Here is a 9,597-nt window from a genome sequence, read left to right as displayed (position 1 = left end):
ATTCTTCTTGCCGCTACTAGTCTTATCTTGTTTCGGCGGCATTGTGGGATGAAGCGGCCCGGACCGACCTTACACGTACGCTTACGTGAGACAGGTTCCACCGACTGACATGAACTAGTTGCATAAGGTGGCTAGCGGGTGTCTGTCTCTCCCACTTTAGTCGGAACGGATTCGATGAAAAGGGTCCTTATGAAGGGTAAATAGAAATCGGCATATCACGTTGTGGTTTTACGTAGGTAAGAAATGTTCTTGCTAGAAACCTATACAAGCCACGTAAAAACTTGCAACAACAATTAGAGGACGTCTAACTTGTTTTTGCAGCATGTGCTATGTGATGTGATATGGCCAGAAGATATGATGAATGATATATGTGATGTATGAGATTGATCATATTCTTGTAATAGGGATCACGACTTGCATGTCGATGAGTATGACAACCGGCAGGAGCCATAGGAGTTGTCTTTATTTTTTGTATGACCCGCGTATAACGCCATGTAAATTACTTTACTTTATTGCTAAGCGCGTTAGCCATAGAAGTAGAAGTAATCGTTGGCGTGACAACTTCATAAAGACACAATGATGGAGATCATGGTGTCATGCCGGTGACGAAGATGATAATGGTGCCCCGAAGATGGAGATCAAAGGAGCAAAATGATATTGGCCATATCATGTCACTATTTGATTGCATGTGATGTTTAGCATGTTTTGCATCTTATTTGCTTAGAACGACGGTAGTAAGTAAGATGATCCCTCACTAAAATTTCAAGAGACGTGTTCCCCCTAACTGTGCACCGTTGCGAAGGTTCGTTGTTTCGAAGCACCACGTGATGATCGGGTGTGATAGATTCTAACGTTCGAATACAACGGGTGTTGACGAGCCTAGCATGTACAGACATGGCCTCGGAACACATGCGAAACACTTAGGTTGACTTGACGAGCCTAGCATGTACAGACATGGCCTCGGAACACAAGAGACCGAAAGGTCGAGCATGAGTCGTATAGAAGATACGATCAACATGGAGATGTTCACCGATGATGACTAGTCCGTCTCACGTGATGATCGGACACGGCCTAGTTTGACTCGGATCATGTATCACTTAGATGACTAGAGGGATGTCTATCTGAGTGGGAGTTCATTAATCAGATGAACTTAATTATCGTGAACATAGTCAGAAGGTCTGTGCAAATTATGTCATAGCTTGCGCTTTAGTTCTACTGTTTAAGATATGTTCCTAGAGAAAATTTAGTTGAAAGTTGGTAGTAGCAATTATGCGGACTGGGTCCGTAAACTGAGGATTGTCCTCATTGCTGCACAGAAGGCTTATGTCCTTAATGCACCGCTCGGTGTGCTGAACCTCTGCGTCGTCTGTAGATATTGTGAAACATCTGACATACACGTTTTGATGACTACGTGATAGTTCAGTGCGTAATGCTAACGGTTTAGAATTGTGGCACCAAAGACGGTTTTTGAAATGTCGCAGAACATATGAGATGTTCCGAAGACTGAAATTGGGATTTCGGACTAGTGCCCACGTCAAGAGGTATGAGACCTCTGACAAGTTTCTTAAGCCTGCAGACTAAGGTAGAAAAGCTCAATCGTTGAGCATGTGCTCAGATTGTCTGAGTGCCACAATCGCTTGAATCGAGTGGGAGTTAATCTTCCAGATGAGATAGTGATGGTTCTCCATAATCACTGCCACCAAGCTATTAGAGCTTCGTGATGAACTATAAATATCAAGGATAGATGATGATCCTTGAGCAACTCGCGATGTTTGACACCGCGAAAGTAGAAATCAAGAAGGAGCATCAATTGTTGATGGTTAGTAAAACCACTAGTTTCTAGAAGGGCAAGGGCAAAAGGGATACTTCATGAAACAGCAAATCATTTGCTGCTCTAGTGAAGAATCCCAAGGTTGAACCCAAACCCGAGACTAAGTGCTTCTGTAATGAGGGGAACGGTCACTGAAGCAGAGCTACCCTAGATACTTGGTAGATGAGAAGGCAGGCAAGGTCGACATAAGTATATTGGATATACATTATATGAATGTGTACTTTACTGGTACTCCTAGCAGCACCAAGGTATTAGATACCGGTTCGGTTGCTAAGTGTTAGTAACTCGAAATAAGAGCTGCGGAATAAACGGAGACTAGCTAAAGGTGAGATGACGATATGTGTTGGAAGTGTTTCCAAGGTTGATGTGATCAAGCATCGCATGCTCCCTCTACCATCGAGATTGGTGTTTGCGTTGAGCATAAACATGATTGAATTATGTTTATCGCAATACGGTTATTCATTTAAGGAGAATAATGGTTACTCTGTTTATTTGAATAATACCTTCAATGGTCTTGCACGTAAAATGAATCTCGATCGTAGTGATACACATGTTCATGCCAAAAGTAATGATAGTACCACATACTTGTGGCACTGCTATTTGAGTCATATTGGGATAAAACGCATGAAGAAGCTCCATGTAGATGGATCTTTGGACTCACTCGTTTTTGAAAAGATTGAGACATGCGAACCATGTCTATTGGTATATATGCGTGAAGAAACTCCATGCAGATGGATCGTTTGGACTCACTTGATTTTGAATCACTTGAGACATGCAAATCATACCACATGGGCAAGATGACTGAAAGGCCTCATTTTCAGTAAGATGGAACAAGAGAGCAACTTATTGGAAGTAATACATTTTGATGTATGCAGTCCAATGAGTGCTGAGGTACGCAGTGGATATCGATATGTTCTTACTTCACAGATGATTCGAGTAGATGCTGAGAATATTTACTTGATGAAGCACAAGTCTGAATTATTGAAAGGTTCAAGTAATTTCAGAGTGAAGTTGAAGATTGTCATGACAAGAGGATAAAATGTCTGTGATATGATCATAGAGATGAATATCTGAGTTACGAGTTTGGCACACAATTAAGAAATTGTGGAAATTTTTTCACGACTAATACCGCTTGGAACACCATAGTGTGATGGTGTGTCCGAACATCATAACTGCACCCTATTGGATATGGTGCATACCATGATCGAATTACCACTATCGTTTATGGGTTAGGCATTAGAGACAACCGCATTCACTTTAAATAGGGCACCACGCAATTCCGTTGAGACGACACCGTTTAGAGAAACCTAAGTTGTCGTTTCTTAAAAGTTTGGGGCTGCGATGCTTATGTGAAAAAGTTTCAGGCTGATAAGCTCGAACCCAAAGCGGATAAATGCATCTTCATAGAATACCCAAAACAGTTGGGTATACCTCCTATTTCAGATCAGGAAGCAAAAGTAATTGCTTCTATAAACGGTTCCTTTCTCGAGGAAAAGTTTCTCTCGAAAGAATTGAGTGGGAGGATGGTGAAAGACTTGATAAGGTTATTGAACCGTCACTTCAACTAGTGTGTAGCAGGGCACAGGAAGTTGTTCCTGTGGCACCTACACCAATTGAAGTGGAAGCTCATGATAGTGATCATGAAACTTCGGATCAAGTCACTACCAAACCTCGTAGGACGACGAGGATGCGTACTGCTTTAGAGTGGTACGTGATCCTGTCTTGGAAGTCATGTTGCTAGACAACAATGAACCTACGAGCTATGGAGAAGCGATGGTGGACCCATATTCCGACGAATGGCTCGAGGCCATAAAATCCGAGAGAGGATCCATGTACTTGATGGTCGTAAGGCTGTTGGGTGCAGATGGATTTTAAAAGGAAGACAGACAATAATGGTAAGTGTCACCATTAAGAAAGCTCGGCTTGTCGTTAAGATGTTTTCCGACAAGTTCAAGGAGTTGACTACGATGAGACTTTCTCACTCGTTGCGATGCTAAGAGTCTGTTGGAATTGTATTAGCAGTCTTGCAGATAGGATGTCAAAACATTGTTTCCTCAAAGATTTTCTCGAGAAAAGGTTGTATGTGATACAACCAGAAGGTTTTTGTCAATCTTGAAAGATGCTAACAAGTGTGCAAAGCTCCAGCAATCCTTCTAAGGACTAGAGTAAGCATCTCGGAGTTGGAATGTACACTTTGATGAGATGATCAAAGTCTTTGTGTTTATACAAAGTTTATGAGAAACTTGTATTTCCAATAAAGTGAGTGGGAGCGCTACAACATTTCTGATAAGTATATGTGAATGACATATTGTTGATCCGAAATGATGTAGAATTTCTGGAAAGCATAAAGGGTTGTTTGAAAGGAGTTTTTCAAAGGAAGACCTGGATAAAGCTGCTTACATATTGGGCATCAAGATCCATAGAGATAGATCAAGACGCCCGATGATACTTTCAAAGAACGCACATCTTGACATGATTTTGAAAGAGTTCAAAATACAGCAAAGAAGGAGTTCTTGGTTGTGTTACAAGGTGTGAGTATTGAGTAAGACTCAAGACCTGACCACAGCAGAAGAGAGAGAAAGGACGAAGGTCGTCCCCTATGCTTTAGACGTAGGCTCTACAGTATGCTATGCTGTGTACCGCACATGAAGTGTGCCTTGCCATGAGTTGGTCAAGGGGTACAATAGTGCTCCGGGAATGGATCACATGACAGCGGTCGAACTTGTCCTTAGTATCTAGTGGACTAAGGAATTTTCTCGATTATGGAGGTGAAAAGGGGTTCGTCGTAAAGGGTTACGTCGATGCGAACTTTGACACTAATCCGGATGACTCTGAGTAGTAAACCGGATTCGTATAGTAGAGCAGTTATTTGAAATGGCTCCAAATAGCGCGTGGTAGCATCCACAAGATGACATAGATATTCATAAAGCACACACGGATCTGAAAGGTTCAGACCCGTTGACTAATAACCTCTCTCACAAGCATAACATGATCAAATCAGAACTCATTGAGTGTTAATCACATAGTGATGTGAACTAGATGGTTAACTCTAGTAAACTCTTTGGATGTTGGTCACATGGTGATGTGACCTGTGAGTGTTAATCACATGGTGATGTGAACTAGATTATTGACTCTAGTGCAAGTGGGAGACTGTTGGAAATATGCCCTAGAGGCAATAAGAAATTGGTTATTATTATATTTCCTTGTTCATGATAATCGTTTATTATCCATGCTAGAATTGTATTGATAGGAAACTCAGATACATGTGTGGATACATAGACAACACCATGTCCCTAGTAAGCCTCTAGTTGACTAGCTCGTTGATCAATAGATGGTTACGGTTTCCTGACCGTGGACATTGGATGTCGTTGATAACGGGATCACATCATTAGGAGAATGATGTGATAGACAAGACCCAATCCTAAGCCTAGCACAAGATCGTGTAGTTCGTTTGCTCAGAGCTTTTCTAATGTCAAGTATCATTTCCTTATACCATGAGATTGTGCAACTCCCGGATACCGTAGGAATGCTTTGGGTGTACCAAACGTCACAACGTAACTGGGTGGCTATAAAGGTGCACTACAGGTATCTCAGAAAGTGTCTGTTGGGTTGGCACGAATCGAGACTGGGATTTGTCACTCCGTGTAAACGGAGAGGTATCTCTGGGCCCACTCGGTAGGACATCATCATAATGTGCACATTGTGACCAAGGAGTTGATCACGGGATGATGTGAGTTACGGAACGAGTAAAGAGACTTGCCGGTAACGAGATTGAACAAGGTATCGGGATACCGACGATCGAATCTCGGGCAAGTAACATACCGATAGACAAAGGGAATTGTATACGGGATTGATTGAATCCCCGACATCGTGGTTCATCCGATGAGATCATCGTGGAACATGTGGGAACCAACATGGGTATCCAGATCCCGCTGTTGGTTATTGACCGAAGAACGTCTCGGTCATGTCTGCATGGTTCCCGAACCCTTAGGGTCTACACACTTAAGGTTCGATGACGCTAGGGTTATAGGGAATAGATATACGTGGTTACCAAATGTTGTTCGGAGTCCCGGATGAGATCCCGGACGTCACGAGGAGTTCCGGAATGGTTCGGAGGTAAAGATTTATATATGGGAAGTCCTGTTTTGGTCACCGGAAAAGTTTCGGGTGATATAGGTAATGTACTGGGACCACCGGGAGGGTCCCGGGGGTCCACCAAGTGGGGCCACCAGCCCCAGAAGGCTGCGTGGGCCAAGTGTGGGAGGGGACCAGCCCCAGGTGGGCTGGTGCGCCCCCCACCAAGGCCCAAGGCGCATGGGAGAGTGGGAGGGGGCAAACCCTAGGTCCAGATGGGCCTTAAGGCCCACCCTAGTGGCGCCCCCCCTCTCCTCCCCTTGGCTGCACCCTAGATGGGTTTGGGGGCTGCTGCCACCCCTGGGGAGGGAACCCTAGATGGGGCACAACCCCTCCCCTTCCCCTATATATACTTGAGGTATTTGGGGCTGCCAGACACACGAGAACGTCTCTCTCTTGGCGTAGCCCTACCCCTCTCCCTCCTCCTCCTCTCCCGCGGTGCTTGGCGAAGCCCTGCGGGATTGCCACGCTCCTCCATCACCACCACGCCGTCGTGCTGCTGCTGGACGGAGTCTTCCCGAACCTCTCCCTCTCTCCTTGCTGGATCAAGGCGTGGGAGACGTCACCGGGCTGCACGTGTGTTGAACGCGGAGGCGCCGTTCTTCGGTGCTTAGATCGGAATCAACCGCGATCTGAATCGCTACGAGTAGGACTCCCTCATCCGCGTTCTTGCAACGCTTCCGCATCGCGATCTACAAGGGTATGTAGATGCACTCCCCTTCCCCTCGTTGCTAGATTACTCCATAGATTGATCTTGGTGATGCGTAGAAAATTTTGAATTTCTGCTACGTTCCCCAACAATAAGGGTGTAAGCATTTTGTTAAACCGGAATTGGTTATTCGTAAACCGGAGTCTGACAATGGAAACAATACAATGATGAATGCATTGGCGGTTCAACAGGGGACTAATGGTATCTACTGGGTCATCATTCTGTATATGAAGTTAAACCGCCCAATCTGGTATTAAAAATGTATGAGTGAAGGAATAAACAAGTTTCACATCTTCCCAAGGTAATTTCAGATCTACCGCGCATTGGAAAAACAAAATATATTCTGACCTAATTTCCAGCGTGTTAAAGGTTCACCAAGTTCAGATGAGTTGGATATCAAGCAGGTGCCTTAACAAGAAGAAAGGATTCTAAACTACAAAAGGCACTGAAAATAGTCAGATCTAACCAGCCATTGGTGCTACCAAAGGAAGAACAGCTTCAAGCTATGAAGAACATCGAACCCTAATGGCGAATCTAGGGCTAGAAGAAGAGGGACTTACTGGTGCAGGAAGAAGCAACGGAGGATCACCGCTTTTCTCTAATACGATCAGGTTGATGCGGCGGCCTTTGTCGAAGCAGAGGCGAAGGACGACGGCGGCGGCAGAGCTTGAGGGTCGGTCGGCGCGAGGAAGACGACGACGCGAAGAGGCACGAGGGGGAAAATGGAAATTCCCCCTGGCCCTATTTATAAGGGCAGAAAGATAAGCGTCAGGCGCGAGAATTGAGGAGCCTAAATTTTGGATATGAGGCGGAGCTGTCGCCTCGATTGTCGGAGGCTCATTAATGAAGGTGGATTATACACAGTTTTAAATAACAGGTAACATCACGGCGGTATACCATGGTCCTAGAAGATGATGTCATGGCAGTTTACAAGATTATGTGAAGATATTGAAGAAGAAATTTTCTTAAGTATTGAGGATTGACATGAACCAGTTCAAATCAATCTGGGGCCTAATGTTGGGGATATTACCACTGGGCGTAAACCGGCCAGGAGAGGTCGGGTTAACGCCATAAGTAGTTCATCTGTATCTGAAGTCCATGAAGACAGACGGTGATGTTTTATGAAGGCCCAGGGCCCAAAGCCGGTTTAAGGCCTGTAGACATAAGCCGACATTGATATGTAAACTTGTGTTGTAATATAGAAGTAGCAGAGACCGAGCCGGACACGATTATGAGCCAGCCTCGGGATTCTGTAAACCGACGGGCGTCAACCCATGTATAGAAGGGGACGACCCGGCGGTGGTTCAAGGACAACAGACAACAACTCGAGACTCAGGCAAAGCGTATTCGCTCCCTGGTCATCGAAACCCCAGCAATTCCATCACAACTAGATGTAGGCTTTTAACTTCATCGTAAGGGGCCGAACTAGTATAAATTCTCTTTCGTCCCTTGTCTGCTTTAACCCCTTTAAGTTAACCCGTAGCGATGGCTCCACGACTAAGTCCTTTCTCTAGGACATCTGCCGTGACAAAACCACGACAGGGGCTATAACTAAACGTTTCTTCAACTCCTGAAAACTGGCCTCACATTCCTCGGTCCATTTGAACTTGGTGTCCTTCTTCAATAACTCTGTCATGGGCTTCGCAATCTTGGAAAAATTCTCGATGAACCTCCTATAATATCCAGTGAGTCCGAGGAAACTGCGGATCTCTCCAACTGAGGTGGGTGCCAACCACTCAGTGATAGACTGGACCTTGGTAGGGTCTACTGCTATACCTTCTCATGATATAACATGTCCAAGCAATCCAACTTCTTTCAACCAAAACTCACATTTGCTGAACTTGGCGTATAGCTGATGTTTCCTGAGCTTCTCGAGAACTAAGCGCAAATGCTCCTTTTGTTCTTCTTCATTCTTTGAGTATACCAATATGTAATCAATGAACACCACAACAACTTATCCACGAACTCCATGAACACCTTATTCATCATACTCATAAAATAGGCAGGGGCGTTAGTCAATCCAAAGGACATAACAGTGTACTCATATAGCTCGTACCTTGTGGTAAAAGTTGTCTTAGGTATATCCTGTTCTCGGATCTTCAGCTAGTGGTATCCCGATCGAAGATCGATCTTGGAGAATAATTTGGCTCCCTGTAGCTGGTCAAAAAAATCGTTGATCATCGATAGTGGGTACTTATTCTTGATCGTCACCTCATTCAATGCATGATAATCAACAACCATTCTCAAAGATCCATCCTTCTTCTCAACTAAGAGCACTGGGGCTCCCCACGGTGATGAAGTTGGTCGAATGTAACCTTTCTCCAATAACTCCTTAATCTGCTTCTTAATTTCCTCCAGATCATTTGCGGGCATCCGATACGGTCTCTTCGATATTGGTCCGGTGCCAGGCAATAGCTCTATCAAAAATTTCGATCCGGTGGCATGCCTGGTAATTCCTCTGGAAAAACATTAGGGTAGTCCCTTACAACTGGCACTTCCTCCTGAAGAACTCCTGAGAGGGAATTTACTGGAGTCCTCCTTGGCGCATGCCTAGATACATACTTGATCCTTTTTCCCTTAGGGGTGGTGAGTAGTATCGACTTACTAGCACAATCGATGTTCCCTCCATACTTCGATAGCCAATCCATGGCTAGTATTATATCCAGTCCTTGTGATTCCAAAATTATTAGATCTGAGGAAAAAACATGGCTACCAATGGTTAAAGGTAACCAACCACACCATCGGCTGGCCATATACTCTGCTCCTGGCGAGCTTACTAACATGGGTGACCTAAGGGCTAAGGTTGGCAATTTAAACTTATCAACAAATCCCCTTGAGATGTATGAATGCGATGCACCAGTGTCAAAAAGAACAAGAGAGGTAAATGACTTAATCAAACAGTTACCAATCACTGCGTCAGGCT

This window comes from Triticum aestivum, chromosome 3D (genome assembly GCF_018294505.1).
Source record: "Triticum aestivum cultivar Chinese Spring chromosome 3D, IWGSC CS RefSeq v2.1, whole genome shotgun sequence".
In the NCBI taxonomy this organism is placed as follows: Eukaryota; Viridiplantae; Streptophyta; class Magnoliopsida; order Poales; family Poaceae; genus Triticum; species Triticum aestivum.
This window is presented reverse-complemented; position numbering follows the sequence as displayed.